The 22499-nt window shown below is 38.6% G+C and overlaps 1 protein-coding gene across 3 annotated transcripts in view; it reads right to left on the bottom strand.

The window, feature by feature from the left end:
• LOC115221369 (dual specificity protein kinase splA) overlaps positions 1-11637 on the bottom strand; it is an 83237-nt gene extending 71600 nt beyond the window's left edge. Inside the window, exon 1 of one of the 3 annotated variants that reach the window (XM_036510820.1) lies at positions 11374-11637. The gene's annotated coding sequence lies outside the window, so the exon portion shown is untranslated. Of the gene's footprint in view, positions 1-1876; positions 1896-11369 lie in introns of those variants that run through there. The other 2 variants (XM_036510819.1, XM_036510822.1) reach the window with 2 other exon arrangements.
• Between the last annotated feature and the right edge of the window lie 10862 nt (positions 11638-22499).

Raw genomic sequence — 22499 nt, 5'->3', positions numbered from 1 at the left:
TGGATGATTAATTCAAAACTATGTGAATAAATAAACACTACATTTAATAGAGTTATTTGAATGCTGAAGGGTTAAACACTACCCTCATGTCAGGTATGTTTTGCCACTGCATATCACCAATCAGTATGATACTTTATCTCCTTAGTGAGATGTAGCATCTTCAGATCAGCCTTCACCAATTTGCCACAAGTCTTCATTGGGAGTTCTCAATACTTCCTCACGTAGCACAGCCTTCTCTTATGTACTCAACTGATTCCTCTTCTCACACCCAGTTTTTTTTTTTATAACTCATTTGCATTCTGATGTTTATGCTTTTCTATATTGGCTTACTTCAGTTTTTTAGCTCCCAAACCAAGAAATAGCAAGAAATAACACACTAATCTTACTGGAAAACCATGGCATCAAATTTCAATGGGAATTGAAGCTGCATACCATCCTTTGAGAGCTTCATCAACTAAGTTGTAACATGTGTCTTTCTACAGTTGGTGTCATCTGTGATATGCTCCTGGCAGTAAATTTAGTCATGGTTTCCAGTTAAATCCTTCTAAACTTTATTTCATCCGGTCTTCCTATGGTATGAAGAGATTCAACAAAGACATCCTGCGTGCTGTGGTTTGCTTCTTGGCCCCATTATTCTTCCAAACTATAAACTGTTCAAATACCCTTAGAAACAGACTTATGGGTATCTGTGGATGGTGGAACAATGTAGTTGACAGGGCCATTAGGGAGGAGTAACAGGCATGGAAGTTACTGGAAGAGCAGTGGCAGCAATGGATTGTATCAGAGGTCCAGAAGGGAAGCTAGGAGACAGGTTTATTTAAACAGAGGGGAAGCAGAAAAGAAAATACCTGCCAATGTTCTGCGTTGTAAGGAACAAAGATTTGAGGTGTTTCATGTTGCAAGACAGTGCATGAGAGAGAATAGTGATGTTATAGAAGAGAAATGTATCTGCATGGGTGGCAGCTCACTTGCATTTAACGAGGTTGCAAGGAGAGAGACTTGGAGATGCCACTATGAAAGGTTGCTAAATGAAGAGAATGAATGGGAGAAAGAGAGTTTGCCAAATGTCGACCCAACAGAGGGACCAGCTATCTGAATTGACAGTACCTTGTTAAATAAAGCAATTAAGGGTATGAAGACAGGGAAAGTCCCTGGCCCATCAGGAATCACTGCAGAGATGCTTAAAATACCTGATGGTGTCGGCTATAGTCTAGTGACCCATATAGTCAACCAGGTGATACATGAAGGAGTCATACCTAATGACTGGTGTAGCAGCACCATAGTCAACTGCTATAAAGGTAAAGGTGATGCTTTAGATACAAATAATTACAGAGGTATCAAGTTGTTGGATCAGGTAATGAAGGTCATGGAGAGCTAGTGATTACAGAACCTCAGTAGCCAGGTTCCCTCCTTATTGTGGGAACCAAAACCATAGCCTCCATGTATGTTATGGAAGCCCCCTGTATGTTGTCCAACATGTCCATTGAAGTCACCAGCCACAAAGAGAAGGTCCCAGTCATTCGTCAATGAGGTAGTCTGCAAGAGGGTGTCATAAAATCAGTCTTTCTGTCCATCAGGTAGCCCCGGTTGAGGGGCTTAGGCCAAGATAATGGTTGCTAACCCATGATAAAGCACTAATCTAATCTTAAGTATTCTGTGGCATACTCTGACTACTTTGATTACCTTATCAACCCATTTCTCCGCAAGAAGTATACCCATGCCCCCGACCCCGTCAGTGTTCCCTGCCCAGAAAATCTTGTACCTGTGTTCTTTGCCTGTGAGGAACCTAGCGGAACTCCTCTCCATCTTAGTTCTTGGAGGCAGCACAAATTGACACATCTCTGTTCAAGCATTTCAACAATCTCACCAGACCTACCTTTCAGTGTGCCAACTCTGAGGGTGTGGGAGGTGTGGACTCGTGAGATCCTGGGATGGAGGACAGCAGCGTCATGTACCTGAAAAGAAAGCTCGCATTTGGCAGAATTCATAAACAAGCAATAGCCTTCAACTTGCATACACTACATCATCATTTTTATGCACTATATGATCAATAAACCCTAGGTAGGGGTGAGGATGGCGTTAAACCTTTAGAAGTGCTCATGGGAGACAACCAAAGGATGACAGAGGATAGGAACGTCCGGCACAGGTGGAGGGGGCAGGTATACTACGAGCCAGCAAATTTAGACAAGAGCATTTTCTGGATTTGTATTCTTTCATGGGAGTTATTAAAAATCGAGTAGGGAAATCCAAGTGCGTGCGCTAGTTTATATAGGGTGGTGGTGGTGGTGGTGGTGGTGGTGGAAGAGGGGGAAGTGTAGGCGAATCAAGTGGTAAATCGAAAGAGAGAGAGAGAGAGAGAGAGGGCCAGAGTTAGGGTGGTCAGAAAAAGAACACGAGGGAGAAAAATATTCTTTGGGATTTTGGGTAACAATTTAATGGAACAGCAAATTCCGAAAATAGTGAAATAGAATTGAAAAATCTTAGAATTTTTGGTCAGCCAATCTGTGACAAAATTAGAGAAATAAGTGACGATGTGACAAACTTGAATAAATGAATATATGGCGATTAAAGAATATGCATGAACTTAAGTTTTTCTTAAGACAACAATGAGGAAGACAAAACTATTGAAACTATGTTTACATGGTAATGAAATAGATAGAATAATGAAAAGAACTAATAAGGGGTTTATGATCAGCACAGAAATAGCTGAGTAGATGAACGAGGATGTGTGTGTGTGTGTGTATATATATATATATATATATATATATATATATCCCCATCTTAAAAGGTGTCGTTGCTCGGGCCAAAAACGCACGCTTTGACAAGTCTACTCTCATTCTTTTATGTGTCTGTCTTTCTCCATCACATCACACCACCCACACATACACACGTCCAGACCACCAGCCCTCTTTCACACGCACATACATACTCTCTTATACACACACGCACCTTTGTGTTGGGGGCACCTTCTTATTGGAAGTCACCTGTTATCTCCCCTACTGTCCCTCTCGTGTCTGACCACTGTCCGAAGTCAGGACGCTATGATAGATCGTTAGTTCCTACACGCATTTTTTTTCTCTCCTTGTTTTTTCTGTGTATCTTTCTGTCAAAGAGCGTAGGCTCGAAACATAAAAGACTTTTTCTATTCCTGAGCGCTATACTAATACATTTGTTTGTTTGTACTCCACCTGCCTTCGTCTTTTGTTTATTTTCGTAAACTTTCCCTTTATATATATATATGTGTGTGTGTATGTATATACACATATGTATATACATACATGTATATATGTATGTATATATATGTGTATATATATATATATATATATATGTCATCATCATCACTTTCCATGCTGACATGGGTTTGACTGGGGACCAGGCACCAATCTGATCCGGCAGAGTTTCTACAGCTGGATGTCCTTCCAAGAGTGTAGTGGATGCTTTTACGTGCCACCGTCACGAGGGCCGGTCAGGTGGTACTGGTAACGGCCATGCTCAAATGGTGTTTTATGTGTCACCTGCACAGGAGCCAGTCCAGTGGCACTGGCAACACCCTCGCTTGAATGTTGTTTTTCACGTACCATCGGCACAAGTGCCAAAAAGTTGGTAACAATCACGCTCGAATGGTGCTTTTTATGTGCCACTGGCATGGGAGCCAGTCAGCGGCCCTGGCAACAATCACTCTCAGATGGTGCTCTTAGCACTCCACTAGCATGGATGCCAGTCATGCGGTGCTGTCATAGAATTTGATTTCGATTTCACTTGTCTCAACAGGTCTTCGCAAGCAGAGTATAGTGTCCAATGAAAGAAAGGTAGGCCTAAGTGGGCTAGTTACACCACTGGCATAGGCCATGAGTTATGGTCTCACTTGGCTTGCCGGGTCATCTCAAGCACAGCATATTTTCAAAGGTCTCGGTCACTAGTCATTGTCTTGGTGAGGCCTAATGTTTGAAGGTTGTGCTTCACCAGCTCATCCCAGGTCTTCCTGGGTCTACCTCTTCCACAGTTTCCCTCAACCGCTAGGGTGTGACACTTTTTCATGCAGCAATCCTCATCTATTCGCACCACATGATCATACCAGCGCAGTCGTCTCTCTTGCAAACCACATCTGATGCTTCTTAAGTTCAACTTTCTCTTAAGGCACTTACACTCTGTCGAGTATGCACACTGACATTACACATCCATCGGAGCATACTGCAAAATTACGCATGTCCTCAGCAGTCACGGCCCATGTTTCACTGCAATGTAGTATTGCTGTTCATACACATCTGTCATACGGTCTACCTTTTACTCTGAGCGAGAGGCCCTATGTCACTAGCAGAGGTAGGAGCTCTCTGAACTTTGCCCAGGCTATTCTTATTCTAGCAGCTACACTTTCAGAGCACCCACCCCCGCTACTGGTCACCTAGGTAATGGAAACTATCAAGTACTTCTAGTTTTTCTCCCTAGAATGTGGCAGAAGTTGTTCTCTGCACATTTTAAGTGCTTATTGCTCCTGCGGAGCTGCCACATACAAAAACTTTCTTCCCACCTAGCCTTCCTTTGATATATATATATATATATATGTGTGTGTGTGTATATATATATATATATATTTGTATGTGTAACGTAATAGTTTAGAAAAAAAAACATTGGTTTCATATCTAGGATGAACTAGACATCTTTTCAGTTTCTCTAAATGATAACCGTTCTCTGCTGAGAATGTGTTTTTAAACACATGAACGCCAGTGATAGTTCAAGAAATATTCATCTTAAAAAATTATGGCCGGCTGAGTTGTTTTCCTTCACCTGATAGTCAGGTTTTCCAATTTTGAAGTAAAAATTTTCGGAAATATGGACAACTCCCCACAGATTCCGTCCTGGAATTCAGGCAGCATCCTGTGAGTTCATGAAGATTATATATCTTTCTGCCATACACAGTTTAAGGTTTTGTTCCATTGTGATAGGGTCAACAAGTATCCAGTAATTTCCACCTGATGTTAAAGGGCATATGATCATGCTTTAGGTGCCATATGTATGCTGCGAGTGTTGTTGTGTTGCATCTCTCCAGGACCTTGAAAGAAGATCTGTGGTTGTTCAGGTGAATTTTAAATTTGGATTCACAAGATCCGACATAAATTTTAGTGTGTGTCCCTGTGTTGGCATTGATGCAACTGATATTTGTGCTGCTTCTGTTTGGGACTACCTTTGCTTGGTACACTGTAGCCTCGGTGCTACATTGGCTGTCCACTGGGAATTCATTTCTAATCCTGCATGAACAACCTGCCTCTGTCCATGGTTTAAGAGTGCTAAGTAATTTGTTCTTAACATTGGGTGCACAACTGAAAGAGATTCTTAAATTATGTTTGTTAAAGATCTTTCTATATTTGTGTGATTGCGTGAAATGCTTATCAACCAACCTAAAAAAATTCTACCTATGTCTGGATGTTTAGGGAGAAGTGGAGACAAATCATAAGGTCTTGTGGTGGCGTTTCCTTTTGTGGTTACCCAATCTTGATGTATATACTGTATTCTCTTTGAATCCGCTGGCCGCTAGTGCCTCATTGTAAGCAGGAGCTGCTGTGTCAAAAGTATCTTTATTTGAAGATAAGATCGAAATCCATCTACTGATACCTTTTATTAGGTTTTTGAACACTATGGGTGGGTGGCTGGAGGCTATATTAATGTATGATAGCCCATCATTCAGTTTATGGTATAGTCTGTAGGTGCCACGGTCTAAATCAAGCGTGACATCCAAGAAGTTCACCACAGTGAGGTTAGTCTCTATGGTGATTTTAAAGGTAAGGTCGTTGAGGGTGTGTATGATGTCTTTTCTAAGCCTATCTAAAGTAAGGCTGTTAGCACCTCTGGAGACAGCTAAGGCATCATCTCTATATAAGCCGAAGTGGACAGAGCGGAATTAATTACCCAGGATGTCGAGAATGTAAAATCCTATAAGGTTGCAAATAACAGTGCTGTTGTATGCCCCCATTACGACATCGAATGAGCCTTCAGGGTCAGTTCGTTTGACCCAGGTTGAATAGTAGTGTTTTCCTAGCATGCATAATTATATCTATTTCTCTCTCACTGATGTCAGAAATTCATCTAGCATATACTAACGCTCTATCAAGTAACATTTTTGATATCGATGGATAAAAGTCTACTATATCGGATTGTATGAACTTAGCTCTAAAAGTGTTTCGTTTGGTCTCAAACCAATGTAATACCTCGAATGTGTTATGCCATAAAGAGAAATTAGATACCTTCCTTATATCTTTATTAACCTTTCTTAGGATGTGCTGACTCACCAGTCCGATTTCGGACTTGGCAGGGTAATCAGGCGACATTTAGGGTTGGAAGTGAAGTTTGGTTTGTGAACCTTGATAGTGATAAAGGCATTACACTTAGCTAGTATTTCTACCCTGTCAGCAATGTTCAGGTCGGTGGCTATTCGTTTTGCCTCATCATTGATGTTATAGGTATGTGGTGCGGCCCATCTATATTTTTGTGATGTTGTTCTCTAAGAGCCTGTTATCTTATCTGAAAATAGTAGGGCTCTATCTGAATGCTCTATATTTGATAGGGTATGCTCTTCTCCTGATTTATGATCTTGTAACAAAGATATATATATATATATCATCATATTTTTTGCCAATTAACCACATGCACTACATTGTTGCTCTTCATTTGAGCTTTATTATCATTATTATTTTAGTGTCCTTTGAAATCTTTTGTTATACATCCTGAGACCTCTTTAGTGACCCTCCATCCCACATGTCTTCTCCTGTTCTGCTTAGTCCATTCTGTCTTTCTAAGGTGTGTATCCTTATCTGTGCATGCATTTGTGTCTGTATTCGTGTATGTGCATGCCTCTGTGTTTAGTATGTGTATTTTATGTGTGTATATGAGTTTATTTACTACATAGTTTACATACTACAAAAATAAATAAAAGACACGAGTGTCTTTTATATATTTTCTCATTCCGTCTTTAGTATGTGTATATAGGTCTTGTGTGTGTGTGTATGAGTTTATGCATTATACTGTTTGTAACTATTTTTTTTCTTTCACTCATTCAGTCCTTAGTTGTTGGGTTGCATAATGTGGTGGAGAGGTGTTATTATTCCATTCATGTTTTCTGTTGCGGCTCGGACTGTCTATTACTATGTGTGTGGTCTCTATAATCTAAGTGTCATGTCTGTTCCAAGTGTTGACAATATCTTAACAACTATGTTATTAACTGAGCCTCCATGTTCTAATTGAGCATGTTGATAGAACACTGATGAGCTTTTCTCCTCCTTGTTCTACCACTAGTGTTCTTCTACCCGCTCACCTATGCTATGTGCTGTCTCATCAATGTATGTTGTCCTGTTTCAGCACAACAGACTACATTCCTAATCTTATAGTTTACCAATGGGTTTGTCCTAAATACTATATAGTTATCTGCACACAGGGGCCTTTCAAATGGATATGTTCTACAGATCAGGGATCTGGCCTTTCCACAACTGTAATCCATAGATTCATCTTATCAAAGGTTTTCCTAAAAAGTATGCTAGTTTACTGCCAGAGGTTACAGGGTGTGTGATAAAAGATTTCAGACAAAGGACACCAAAATAATAATAATAATAATAAATCTGAAGTGAAGACCAAGTATATAGTGCATGTGGTTAATTGGCCAAAAATATGACCATCAACAAATATAACAGTATATATATATATATATATATATATATATATATAATGGCATGAAGGCAGTTTTTCATGTCCAAAGACCACGAGGAAGAGCTGCAAGCCTTTAAGTGGCTTCATTAATCTATCCATGAATGACAGGCCCTGGGGCACATATGTAGGCTTTGGTCAGATGGGGGATCATAATGACGACTCTTTCCTTCTTTAGTGTTTCTTATCAGCTGCAAGTTGCTATAACATTCTTAAAATTGCTTGCAGCAGTCTGGATGCAATCTTGCTACACCCCTCTGTGCTAAAACTTCCTCCAACCCTGTGGGGGTGTATTCCTGTCTGGGTGAGCTGGCATTTCAACTGGACTATGAAACACAACTAGGGGATTTCCTCTGTCTATTTTATCCTGGCTGAGCTCATTGTAATAATACAGCCTTTGGTATTCTGGATTTGTTCATGAGTGGAATGTGACCTGCCTGTCTGAACAGCAGCATGGTTTCAATGCTCATGATGTTGGCCTACTGGAGGACTTTGTTGTTGGTAATGTGATCCTTCCATGACATATTCACGATGGAGCAAATGTATTTCTGATGGAAGCATTCCACCAACTTGACTTGCTTCTTGTATAGCACCCAAGCTTCTGACCCTTAAAAGAGAGTAGTGATGACAATTGCCTTGTATATTTTGATCATGGTGGACAAATACAGTGCACGGTTTTGCCTTACACACTTTTGCAGATATCCAAAGGAAGTGTAGACTTTGGCAATGCAGGTGTGAATGTCCTTTTCACAGCTGTCATTAGAAATGTCACTCCCAGGTAGATGAAGGGTTCAACTGCTTTAAGCAGGTGTTCTTTGATGCTGATTTGTGATGGTCAGTATGGAGCATATTGCAGTTTCTGGAATAGTACTTGTTTTCCTCAGACTGGTTGTGAGGCCTAAGTCCCTGGCTGCCTTAGTAAAACTAGATGACTATCTAGAGGGCCATCTCTATGTGTACTTGAAGGTCACAGTCATCTGCAAACAGCAGATCAAGGGTGAGCTTGTCCAGAGTTTTCATGTGAGCAAGGAGTCAATGAAGGTTGAATATGTCCCCATCAATGTAGTTACAGATGTAGCTGCCCTCATGCAAGTCCTCCTTGGCCTCTTACAGCATCATGCTGAAGATCATTGTAAAGAGTGTTGGGACCAGAACACACCCTGTTTCATGCTGTTCTCAGTGGGAAAGGACTGGTCCTCATGTAGCTGCCAGAGGGTGGACAACCAAGCTGCTTCAAAATTCTCAACAAACCATCCCTATTGACTGTGACACTATCGTAAGGATGATGAAAGCAACATAAAGGCCCATGTTTTGTTCCACACATTTTTCATGTATCTGGCAGAGGACAAAGGTCATATTTGTATTGTCTCAATTTGGCATGAAAACCACACTGACTCTCAGGAAGGAGTTTAGCAACAATGGTGGAAATGAGACTTTCTAGAAGAATCGCACCAATATCTTGCCTGTGGTTGAAAGCAATGTGATGCCTCTGTAGTTGGAGTTCTTTGACTTCTACTTTATATTTATACAGAGACACTCTTATAGTGTTGCACAGGTCACTTGAAATTTCTCCTCTCTCCCAGCACTAAGTAAACAGGTCAGTCAGCTTCTCAAGAAGTCAATTCCTGGGAAGACCATCCACACCACGAGCCATGAGGGTTCTCAGTTTAGTAATCACTGCTCTGATCTTATCTACTGAGTCAATTCTGATAGAGCAGACCTATAATCAAAGGCATTCCAACCATGACCCGCTCATTTTTTTAGGGATATTGATGACTACGTTAACTGACGTCCCTTATTTTCCCAAGACAGTTGGTAGGGCATGATCTGAGTGTCTTTTGGTAGTTTTTACTAGCAGGTCGAGTGACCATATAAATGTCCCCTCGTTGGCATTTGCAGTTTATTGTTACTATTTCTGCTTCTAATAGTATATAGTTACTGAGTTATTCTTGTTATTTAACACAATGTCAGCCCAGGTTAAGCAGATCTATGATCAAAGTTGTTCTAAATGTGACCATTTATATGTTAGAGACTACATTGTCCAATGTTTTCTTTCTATTTACAGCTAGTGATTACAGGAAATTTGGCTGCTATTTCTAGCAATTCGAACGACTGCATAGATGCTTCCTCGTTGATTCCTTGTTAATATTGATGATGATGAGGATGATAGTAAGTCTGATGTTGATTAGTCTCAAGTCAGCCCTGCCCGGGAAGACCTGTAAGCAAGAGTATATCAGCCGTATGCATCCCGTTTTTAGGAATATCCTGAACTAAATTGTTCAACCTATTTGTTCTTTTATTTTTTAAAAGAATGATATGGTATATTTCAGGGAGATTTGACTGTTATTTGTAACAGAAAGAGCAACCGCTCTGGGGTTTCATGATGATATAGTGTGTTGTTTTTGTTAATGGTGATCGTAATGTTTTATAGATTAATGTTGTTTCTGTTATCAATTAGTCCTGTTAGTATTAATGGTGGTGGTATGGGGTTGTGTCGTGTTGTAGTTGAAAATACTGTAATTTGCAATTTGTGTTTGATTGTTGTAGTGTTCATTTATCTTTCACTATAAATGGATTCAACAATGTTACATTGTCGTTGACGCAATTAACGCTTATGTAATTGTTGTTGTTGCTATAACGTTAATATCGTTGTTCTAATTGTTGATAAAGTTGTTAATATTATTAACACGATGCTTTAACTGATAGTGATTTTGTTCTAGTTTGGTACATTTCCTAATAGAAGAAGCTATATATTTGTGTGTGAGTGTGTAGTCCACTTCGGTAAAGTATATACAATTGTAAACAAACATGCACATATATTTATGTTCAATAAGTAACTATACACTCACTACATGTACCGAGTGCTTTTCTATCGTGCATGAAATGGCTCTATAATATCGTATACTAAAACGATTAATATACCCACTCTGTTGACAAATATACGAGTGCCTGTTTTGTATGACATGGATTCTTAAACTATAAGCATGTGTGTGTGTGTTTATTGAAGACTATGTACACACACATATATATGTATACATACACGGCATTGTTAGCTTTATAATAAATGTTTATACAACTTCTGTATTGCATACTTTTCCCATACTAAGCCCAAACACATATATACATACACAGACACGCACGCATACATATATGCAAGTAATATCATAAATACAAACATAGATGAAGTGTCGCTCGTAATATTTTGAACATGTATGGAAGACAAGTAAATAAACATACATGTCAATTAGTGTTATATAAATATATACACAACTAAATGTATGTATGTGTGTTTGTATGTGCGTAAGTGTGCATATACAAATACAAGCTTTTATATGTTGACAGAAGGTAAATTAGACATGCAACCTATAAGCGCCTTCAAAACAAACTCACCAGTTTTATACATACACACACACACATATATATATATATATATATATATATATATATATATACACATACATACATACATACATATATATATATATACATATATAGTTTACATGTGAAATTTATATCGGTTTATAGTTCTTGTAGTTTATGGGCTCTGTAGTTTACACTTAATTCAGTACATACATTGACCATTGACATAAAGGTACATACAAGCATACACTCATGCATACATATAAACGTTATAAAACATGTTGTATTGATGAAGAACAAAAAATAATATAAGGTTCTTACTTCGGTGAAGAAATTATTGATGGCTGGGCGGCTGGTCGATCGGTTGGTTGGCAGGACGAACAGTGGAGGAAGGGAGGCGGAAAAAATTTCAGGTTGGTAAAAGAGAGTGAGAGTGAGATAGAAAGAGAGATATGTGATGGGAGAGGTAACTGGAGGAAAGTGGAAGACTATAAGTAGTAACGGAGGTGGAATGAAAGTAAGAGGGATTAAAGGAACAGAGAGAATAAGGGAGGATAAGAAAAATTGAAACGAAGAAAATCAGAAACATAGAAAAGAAAGTAGTTTGAATGAAGGAATGAGTGTTTGTCTTTCAAGAATTCATGAGAGAGAGAGAGAGAGAGAGAAAATGAGAAGACAGCGAGAATGATAGACATACCAGAGACGGTTGATAAGAGAAAAAGTATGCGATTGTTGAAAATAGAAAAAAAAAGTACATATATAACAAAGCAGTTTTCATTACTAGCCTTACTAGACCAGTAGTTTACAGGTAGAATTAAGTAAATGAATTAATTTTAATCGAAATAACCCAAAATAAAACTTAGGAGAATGTGTGAGAGAGAGAGACACAAACACACAAAGAGATTGAGAGAATGAGCAAGCGTGCGAAAGAAAGATTATCAGGCAGAAGGTTGGGAAATGAGAAAGTGAATGAATAACATAAAACAGACATATTGATGCTTTGGTAACAAAAGTGATAGAGAGGTGAGGTTAACAAAGTATTTAAAATAGGGGATGAGGTGAGGTAGAAATATTAGACCAATGTAAATAGTCTATCAAAAGGAAAATGAATTCGAGCATTTTAGTTTGTGTACATGGGGGGGGGGGGTATGCGTATATGTATGATTGTACGAGCCGAAGTTAACTTCATGTTTTGTGATTGTGTGTGCGTTAAAATGGATATAAATTTTATTTTATGTTTATATTTTAAACCCTCTCTTCCACTTATTACAGTGTATGCCGGGTGTGCAGTGACGAAATCAAGTTAGTAGCTTGGTGAGCTTAGTTTTACTTCGCTTCAATTTCAAACACAAACAACAACCATGGGTGAGTCTACGCGGTCGCTCGACCTGTTAGAAATAGTAGCCAAATTTCTTTCAAATCACTAGAACACGCCAGATAATGTAGTCTTACATTGCTATAAAAAGACCATGGCTGGAATGCCTTAAATTATGTCTGTTCGATCAGAGCTGACCAAGGACTAAAAACAACAAAAATACACATACATCCACGAACTTTAAACACTTACGCATATCCACACTCAGACATGCCAACACAAATAAGAATGTAAATGAATTTTTCCCCCCAATATTTACAGTCCAAGTAAAAAGAAGTGCTTTTTGTTTGATATCTTATGGTAGAATATTCTTGCATTATAATTGACCACTAGAATGCGTTATAGGAATGAATTACTCTTTAACGTGCACCTTATTTATTACGTATTTTTTAAATCAAAGGTTGGGTGTTGAATATATAAGTAACATTCTAAAATTTGAATGCCTGTAAAAGAAAAAATATGTGCCATACACACATCTATATCATATATCTGTCTATTTATTTCTATATGTGTGTGTATAATGAAAACCGCTTATTAAAATCACGGATATTGTTATAAGCTGGTTATTGTTATCGAAAAGGCTTCGTCCCAAAGTGATCAAAGTAAGAGGCTTTCGCTGTATTTTATCTGAGGCTCAAGCCCAATATGTAAGAAGACAGGATTACTCCAAGAAGAATAGTTCGGCCAGTATATTACTGAATCATGAAACGATAAGAATAACTGAACAGGCTTCAAATTTGTGTGTGTGTGTACGGTTAAAGTCTGTTGTGAGCCTACAGTATAAACCGGAGCTTATTATACTGGTTCCGTGATGATTAAGCAACTATGAATACATGACACCTCTCTGAACGAGACACCAGTCTGTGGCAATGTCAATCACCCCAACTCTCGCTGTTCTTCAGCTGAGTGAATTTAAGTAATGTGAAATGAAGTGTCTTGTACAGGATACAATGCGCTTGTCGAACCAAACAAACCGCTACGCACCTTTACAACATGCGCGCGTGCGCACGTATACATTCAGTTATTAAAAAAGACTAGGAACAGGTGTTTATTTCAACAAGATTGGTTAGAGTTGTAAATATTAAGTAGGAGCAGAGAGCCGACATTCTATCTATCACTTCAATTAGCTAGCTATGTGTCATTTGTATGCTTGTCTTTAGAAAGAATCGGAGTGTAGTCGTTTCGAAAATCTCATAGAAGGAAGATACTAACAAGGCATTAAAGTGATTCTTAAACCTCAAGTCAGCTTTTATTGAACAGATCTTTTGAATTATCGCATGAACACTAAAAACAAATATATACTATTTCATGATTTGAAAAACTGTTGGCTGTTATTAATAGTTTTGACGAGTCGAGCCGACTGTTGTTAACTTAATTTAACCCGACATTTTCGTCCTGAGAAAATTCAATCCAATGAAATCTAGTACACTAAAGCACACAAAAAATTGAAATGTAAACACAGGCGTGCATGCACACACACACATAAATGGGGAAGGCCGGTTTATAGGATTATATCTTTGATATATATATTGCTTTACATCTTAAAGTGTGCTTCTTTCGGATTTACGTTTTTTTACAAACAATATATATATATATACATATGCGCGTATACACATGTTTGTGTGTGTGTATATATATATATCTTTTATCTTGTTTTTTAGTTGTTTCAGTCATTTTGTGGAGCACCGCTTTGAAGGGGTTTCGTTGAACAAATCGACATCAGGACTTATTTTTAAAGCCTGGTACTTATTCTATCGGAGTCTTTTGCCGAATCGCTAAGTTACGGGGACATAAACACACCAACACTGGTTGTCGAGCGATGACGAATTACAGACATGGAGACAAATACACACGCACACTCACACACACACACACACACATATATATATATATATATATATATATATATATACGATGGGCTTCTTTCAGTTTACGTCTACCAAATCCACTCACAAGGCTTTGGTCAGCCCAAGGCTATGGTAGAAGATACTTGCCCAAGGTGCCAGTTAGTGAGACTGAATTGGGGACCATGTGGCTGAGAAGTCTAGCATTGGCAATGGATCTCCATTGTTTGCCAATTGTTTGATTGACTGTATTTCCTGCTCAAGAATTATCATGTTAGTGGCTGGGTATTCCACAAACTTGTCTACCCTTCAAGTAATTCATGGGCAAGAACATTGTAACACAATGAATGACAAGTGTGCACCTTTTGAATTACTGGTATGGCATGCCCAACCAACGTCTATGCTGTTGTCATCCGCCCAGTTTCCCTCACAAGCTGTGGTGTGAGCTGAGGTTATAGAAATTAACATTTGTTCAAGATGCTATGCAGTGGGATCAAAAACAGGACCTTGTAACTGCTAAGGGAATTTCTAGACAATGTGGCCATAATATGCTTATAACAGACCTACATTCATTTAGACACAAATGTGGTTAGAAAATTACAAGAAAAAGAGGACATCTATGGACCATTGATAAGGAGCTTGCAAATTCAGTATCCAAGATACACTTTCAGCTTCATACCTAATATTATTGGAGCAACAGAATACATACTAACCCGTCTGGAGCAAAGTAAGACTGAACTTGGAATCTTGGCGAGAAAATTCAAATCCGTAATTCATATGCTACAAATGATCACTATATCTGGGACTATAAAAATCTGCAAGACCTTCTTAAGATTTAAAGGATGATGGTTAAAAGAAGACACTTTCTTTCTCAACCTTACTTTCAAGTAGGTGACTAGTCAAAATTTACTCTAAAATTAGAAAAAGAAAAGAACAGATGCTGAAAAGTTCCTGGTTTTGGGTAAAAGAAAATACAGGAGGATCAGTTAATTATGATGTCCATGGAACAAACAATACTATTCCAGACCAGGAACATTTTAGACCTCTGCTTTATGTGAAACCTATCCACAATGTGAAAGTGTCACTAATGATTTTATCATACCACACTTAGTAGAACTAACAATGCATGGTCAAAAACTATTTTAAGATGTATAACATACAGGAAACACTCAAACTCTATTCAGAACTTTTACACAGCTAACTGGAAATTGGTTCAAAAAGGGACCCTAAAACGTAACTGGCTCAAAAGTTTCTCTGTGCAAGATGTTGATGTGAAATTCAAGAGATAGGAGTATCCTTATGTAATAAAGAATAAAGGTCTCAAATTGTTTAAATCAATAATTTAATAACAATAAGTGTCACCTCAAAGAGATTTTATTAGAAATTGAAAAAAAGAAACATCAGTTTCTTCATGAAAAAGTAAGGGAAGAAAGAGAAATCAAGACAGTTGAAAATATATAAATGAATTCTATGGTCTTCTACTAATTTGCAAAAGAATCAGCTTTGATGTGCTACAAGATAGGGCCATCGTTTGAAGAAAATAACTTTGTGCAGATAAGTGAAATATTAACTAAACAGTTTCAAAGTGTTTCCACTTACACAGTGGGAGATATACAAGTAAGCAGCTTTGCAGATCTGCTCAAGGAAGAGACAACCATTGATTGCATCTACATAAAAGGAGAGGATGTAATGTTGGCCATTTATGAGATAAACTCAGAAGTAGGCTCTGATGGTTTTCTAGTTTTTCTTTTAAAGGCATGCAAGAAAGCTCTTGAAAACCACTGCAGATACTTTTCCAGAGTTTCTTCACATGTGGCAAACTTCCAAAAATATTAAAAGAACAGAGGCTAAGAATTACAGACCTATCTCTCTGACTTCACTTGTTAACAAAATCAAGGAACACATTCCTAGAAGAAAATAGCTTACTCTTTTTAACATACAGCATTGCTTCTAGGAAGGAGCTGCCTTCAACAGCTGCTACAGCATTATAACTGGGCACTGAAACAACAGCTCAAGCACTCAAATATTGATGTGCTGCATCCTGACTTTGCCAAGGCCTTTGACTCACTTGATCACAGGATGATATATTACAAACTACATGATCATGGTATGTTGGTAAACTGAAGGTGTAGTGGCACAACATTTAAAAGGATAGGAGTCAAACAGTCACAGTCAATAGTGTTCTCTCTGAGGAGACATCAATTCTAAGCATAGTCATTCAGGGAACTGTAATGAGACCACTACTGTTCATGATAGCTCTTTTAGACATGCACTCAGTCATTAAGTCAGCCACTCACACCAGCCATGCTGATGATATAAAAGTATTACAAGCAGTCAAAGATGCTGATAATAACAGATTGCAACCAGAATATGCAGGACCAAGGTGTACTACAATCCCCAAGTTGTAGTCAGTGTGTGACCTGGTAATTCACGTAACACGTTAGTAACAATACATCATTCTGTATACATTTTACTAAGGTAGTAATAATATGCAGGCAAATGGTCAGTTGGATGTTGTGACGATTTAGAATACGGTAAAGGATAACTGTTGTTTGTATGGAGAACTTTCATTCTCAGTCACCTGGACTACTCCTAATGTCAACCTAACAGCAGAACTTGAGGCAATCCACAACCTCATGTCCTCTCCTGAAGAGAAGACACGAAAGATATGCAATGACATATACATACACACATACATATATATGATGGCTGCAAACTTGTGCCTGAGTATTGCTATTACCTGATCGAAAGGTCCACACATGCAAAGGCTACAACCAACCATTTTTGTGATAGGTTTTACTTCTTTTTTCAAGTGATGCCAGTCATGATGATTTTTTATAGTGGGGAAAGGATTTGCACAAATCCAATCCCACTCTTTCAACATGGACAACATAAACTCAAAAAGAAGAACTCGTCTATATCATTGAATATTGTTAGTGTTGCAGGTTTTCTCTCAGTTTCCCTCTCCTTGAGAGATGTTGTAACAACAGTGGGGCCTCCCTTTCCCAGTGGGTCAAATGCATGCCTGGACACCAACCCAGGTATTCTCACATCTTCACACATACACACATGCATACATACACAAGTACATATCACATAGACACATACGTACATATATTTATATATACCATAAATCCTTGAGTATAATCCTCATTTTTTTCCAAAAATTTAAAGGTCAAAATCCCTAGCGCATACTATATACGAGGTAAAAAATGAAAAATATTTTCTAAGCAATGTCCGAGTCTCTATTTGCAGTCCAGCAATGTTTATTCAGACGCATTTTGTGATGTTGGGCACAAAAATACCTTAATCTAAGCCTGAAAGCAATGAAGTCATAAAAGAATCATCCATAACTTGCAGTAAGCAACATTTATTAAAATAAAAGTATTCAAAACACAGAATAACATGTAACAAAAACAATTTGCAAACATATTTACATTCCCGTATAACAGTTAAGAACATCACCATTATTGTATTACACATGCACGGAAGTGTTTGTTTGACTAGGTGCTGGTGGTTTAATTACGCACGACTCAACTTAGAGAAGGGGTGCGTATTATACACAAGGTTTAGGTTTTTCAGAGGTACAGCCCCCTAAAAATCCCCTGCATATTATACTCAAGGGTGGACTATACTTGAGGATTTATGGTATATATATATATATATATATATATATATATATATATACATACATATACATACATGCATACATACATACATATGGCAGCTGGAACTCTCCTCTTACAAAACAATATCCCACAATGCATTTGCAGTACCAGTGCTGATCCCAACATTTGGGATACTTAGTTGCACTGTAAAGAAAATCTACTCTGTAGATATCAAAACCTGCAAAATCCTGACAACTGGGGACTTTTACAGGAACAGTCATATTGACAGGCTCTACTTAAGAAGAAATGAAGGTGGTAGAGGCCTGAGATCAGTGCAGACATCCTTCAAATGCCATATGGTAACACCTGCTAAACAATTGTAGCAAAAATAAATATATTAATACAGTCCTGAAAAGTGAAGTGAGTAACAGTGTACGAGTTGGCAGTGAACTTCTCAAGAAACATTTTCTTCCTGAATGATCTCCTGTACAATCTCAAAACAGCTGGGCTCTCTTACTTGAGAGAAGACCTGGATGGAAAGCATTCAGCATACAAAAAAAAAAAGACCATGCATGGGTATGATGCCTGAAAGCTTGAAGAAGATAGTAGAACTGACACAAAGCGCAGCCTCTCTTAGACACAAGCACTACATCACATCACACTTTGAAGGTTATGCATTTGCAATCCAGGATCAGGAGATTGTCACAAAGTACCTGATAAACAAGAGAGACAGTGACACTCTTGTTATCCCAAGGTGCAACTTCATGTGTAGGCTATGTCATGTTTCTGACACATGCTAATTACACATGTGATTAGCAGATGTCCTAAAATGTCATCTGCAAAAAAAAAAAACTGTCCTGAAATAAACTTAGAAAATCTCTTTGTTATGGAATACTTTCATAAACACCAATACAAAGAATACTGGTAGAATATTCCCATCAAAACTTCTGTCAAATGTAAACATAACAGGCTGGATATTATTGTTTGGGACAGAGGCACAAAGGTATGTACCATCATAGAGCTTAGCTACCCTGCACATATAAATATCTCTTTGAAAATCAAAGAAAAAGAGGATATTTATGGACAACTGCTTCGCAACCTCCAGCTTCTATATCCAGACTATGAATTCATATTCATACCAATGATAATTGGAGCACTAGGCTTTGTTAGTAAATGCTTAAAGGAAAATCTGGATAAACTGATTCATACATTACAAGTTCAATCTGTGAGTGGAACAGTAAAAATATGCAAGACTTTTCTCAAGTTCCAAATGTGAACTTGTCTGTTTTAACTACATCCCAAAGTTGGAGCCTTGGATTTTTGTTGGAAACTGGCTTCCTACTCAGTGAAAGATTTATAATAATTAAAAAATAGAAGAGACATACATATGATAGATCCTGGAAGGCAGTGTCTGACTTTTTGATTGAAAGCTATACTAATCACTGAGCTGAACCCCACTGCATAGTACCAAAGATCCTATACTCTCCATTCAAAGTAAGGAACCAATACAGTAATAGTACAAATGCTCACAACTTTTCAAAATTTTGCCTAAAGGCCTCAAAGATCTATTTTTAGTAGAAACGCATGTATTCAATGGAAATGTAAACAAATTTTTATCTGAGATTCCAGGTAAACCCATATACTGGCAAGAAATAGAAAGCTGGGCAGTTCTTTCTAACTCGCTTTTTCATAGTTCCAGTGAGATAGCTGGAAATATGTCTGAAATAATCAAGCATTAACACATATGGTAGTGCCTCAGCTTAGACACAGACTCTAATTGAAACCATTGAGGGAATAAAAGAGTGCAGTCCCATTGCATGGCACCTTGGGCAAGTGTCTTCTACTATATCCCTTGGCTAACCAAAGTCTTGTGAGTGGTTTTGGTAATTGGAAACTGAAAGAAGCTCATCATGTGTGTGTTACTGTTTCTTTTTCCTTGGCATTAGATTCACCTTACTGTGCATTTTTATCCAAGATGCTATTTCTTCAAAGTCCTTTATGGTGGACATGGGTGCCTGCTTAAGTATTTGGCCTCGAAGATTTCCACCAATTCTGGTCTTTCCAACATATTTCTCTATGCAGTGAATCACTCCACCTTTAAAACCTACGGACAAATCTTTCTTACCCTGGATTTATCCCTCCATAGGGATTTCGAGTGGATTTTTGTCATTGCGGACCTGCCCTATCCCATCCTTGGTGCTGACTTCTTACATCTCTATTCTCTCCTTGTGGACGTTAGAGGATGCCATCTTATTGATGACACTACCTCACTCGCTGTCTCTGGAAAGGATTCTTCTGTTCCTGTTGTGAGTCCTTCTTTCTTTGTGGCTGCTTCAGGCGACTCTCACCACCAGTTACTCGCTTTGTTTCCAGAGGTGACTGATTTGTTATTTCATCCATCAAATCTAGCCCATTCCACAAGACATTTCATCACGACTAAGAGACCTTCAATTTTTTCCTGACTGTGCTGTTTGTCTGCAGAGAAACTCCAGATTGCTCAGGCTGAATTCGAGCACATGTTCCAACTGGGCCTTATTTGTCCCTCCACGAGCCCATGGGCAGCACCTTTACACATGGCCAGGAAGAATGACACTGATTTTCGACCAGTTGGAGATTTTAGACGTCTTAACACTGTTACTATCATGGATTCCAATCCCCTACCCAATGTGCAGGATTTTTCATCTGCCCTGCATGGCTGTAAGATTTTTTTCTAAAATCGACATTCCAAAGACAGCTGTCACCATACCATTTAGAGTGTCTGAATTCTTGTCTATGCTGTTTGGTCCTCGCAATGTGGCCAGCACGTTCAAAAGGTTCATTGATGAGGTTGTTTGATTAGATTTTGTTAGATTTTGTCTTTGCATACGTTGATGACTTTCTAATCATCAGTGGTACTCCAGACCAGTACCTCCAACACTTAACCTAACTCTTCAAGTGCCTACGTTCCTATGATGTGAAGATCAATCCGGCTAAGTGTGTATTTGGTTCTGCCAGTTTGGAATTCTTGGGGCATCTCATTGACGCTGATGGTATTTATCCACTTTCCTCTAAAGTGGAAGCCATCAAATGCTTGTCTCCTCCTGTTTCCTTAAAACAACTCAGAAATTTTATTGGTTTAATTAATTGCTCCTGAACCTCATTGTCATGCTGTTTTTGAAGCACTGCATTCACTGTTACACCTCAGCATTGCGACTACAGTAAAGCTTATCTCGGCCCACTTTTTCTGGCTGAATATGTGTCGGTCTATTACTGCTTGGTCACGTGCCTGTCTATCATCTCAGCATTCCAAGGTGCAATGTCATGTGCAAGCACTTCTTGGGCACTTTCAGCCACTAAACATCAGGTTCCATCACATACATATCAACCTGATTGGTCCTTGGCTGGTCAGTTGTGGATTTACTCATATATTGACCTGCATTGATCATTTCTCCAGATAACCTGAAGCCATCCCTCTTGTGGACATTTCTGTAGAAACAGTTGCCAGAGCAGTCATCTCCAGGTGGATATCTCACTTTAGAGTACCCTCTAGAATTACTACAGATCATGGATGCCAATTTGAAGCTTGTCTGTTCCATGAGCTTTCGAGATTGCTCAGAATTCAGCGCATCCACACCACAAGTTACCATCCTGCTGCAAACAGAATGGTGGAATGATTCCCCTGCCAGCTAAAGCCGCTATTCGTGTGGCTTCTGATCCTCATTGTTGATCCGAGTTTCTCCTCATTGATTTGATGGGGTGCCGCTCAGCTGTCAATGAGGATTTAGGCTACTCCTCCGCTGAGCTCCTATATGGCACCACCTTAGCACTTCTTTGACAAATGTTGGTGCCCATTGACTTACTGAATGCAAAGCTCACATCTTACATCATGCGACTCAGGTCATTCTTTGCTGACCTACTACCGATGCTTCCTTGCGACCAGTCTATTTCTTGTACAGTACCTCCAGATATTTCTACTTGGACTCACGTATTTGTAAGAAATGATGCCGTCAAGGGACCGCTCACACCTCCCTACACAGGACTCTATTGAGTTCTTAGAAGCACACCAAAACTGTTCACTGTGGATATTCACAGAAAAAAGGAGACTGTCTCTATTGACAAAGTCAAAAAAATCTTTTCCAAAACATTTATGCCACTTGCTGACACACCCATCATTTCACAAATACTGCCACCCCACCCCCACAAGCACCCCACAAGCACCCCCTCCACTCACTAAAAAAACAACTACACAAACACATTCTTCACCTCACAGGACATGTTCTGGTGGATTGGTTCACTGGCTGAAGAAATTGTCTCAGTCTATTTACATTTCTTAACTTTGATTTGCCAGTGACTGTTCCGGAGAATAGACTTATGTTGTTATAGACACTGCATTCATATTTTCTCTCTTTCTGTATCATTGTATATATATACTTTGTTCTATTTGACTGGACACCTTTCTTTGCTGAATGTTTTTCCTTATGCATACATGCATTGTATTTTTTCAACAACTGTTTTACCATGTTCCTTTTTTCTGTGCCCTCTTAGTGCACATGTACTCCACCTACCTTACTCTTAATCGACTGCTTCCAGTTTAAGGGTGGCCTCTGTAGGCACAGTTACTCCCTTGACTGTGGGTTTAAA

Source organism: Octopus sinensis, linkage group LG18 (genome assembly GCF_006345805.1).
Source record: "Octopus sinensis linkage group LG18, ASM634580v1, whole genome shotgun sequence".
NCBI lineage: Eukaryota > Metazoa > Mollusca > Cephalopoda > Octopoda > Octopodidae > Octopus > Octopus sinensis.
This window is presented reverse-complemented; position numbering and strand designations above follow the sequence as displayed.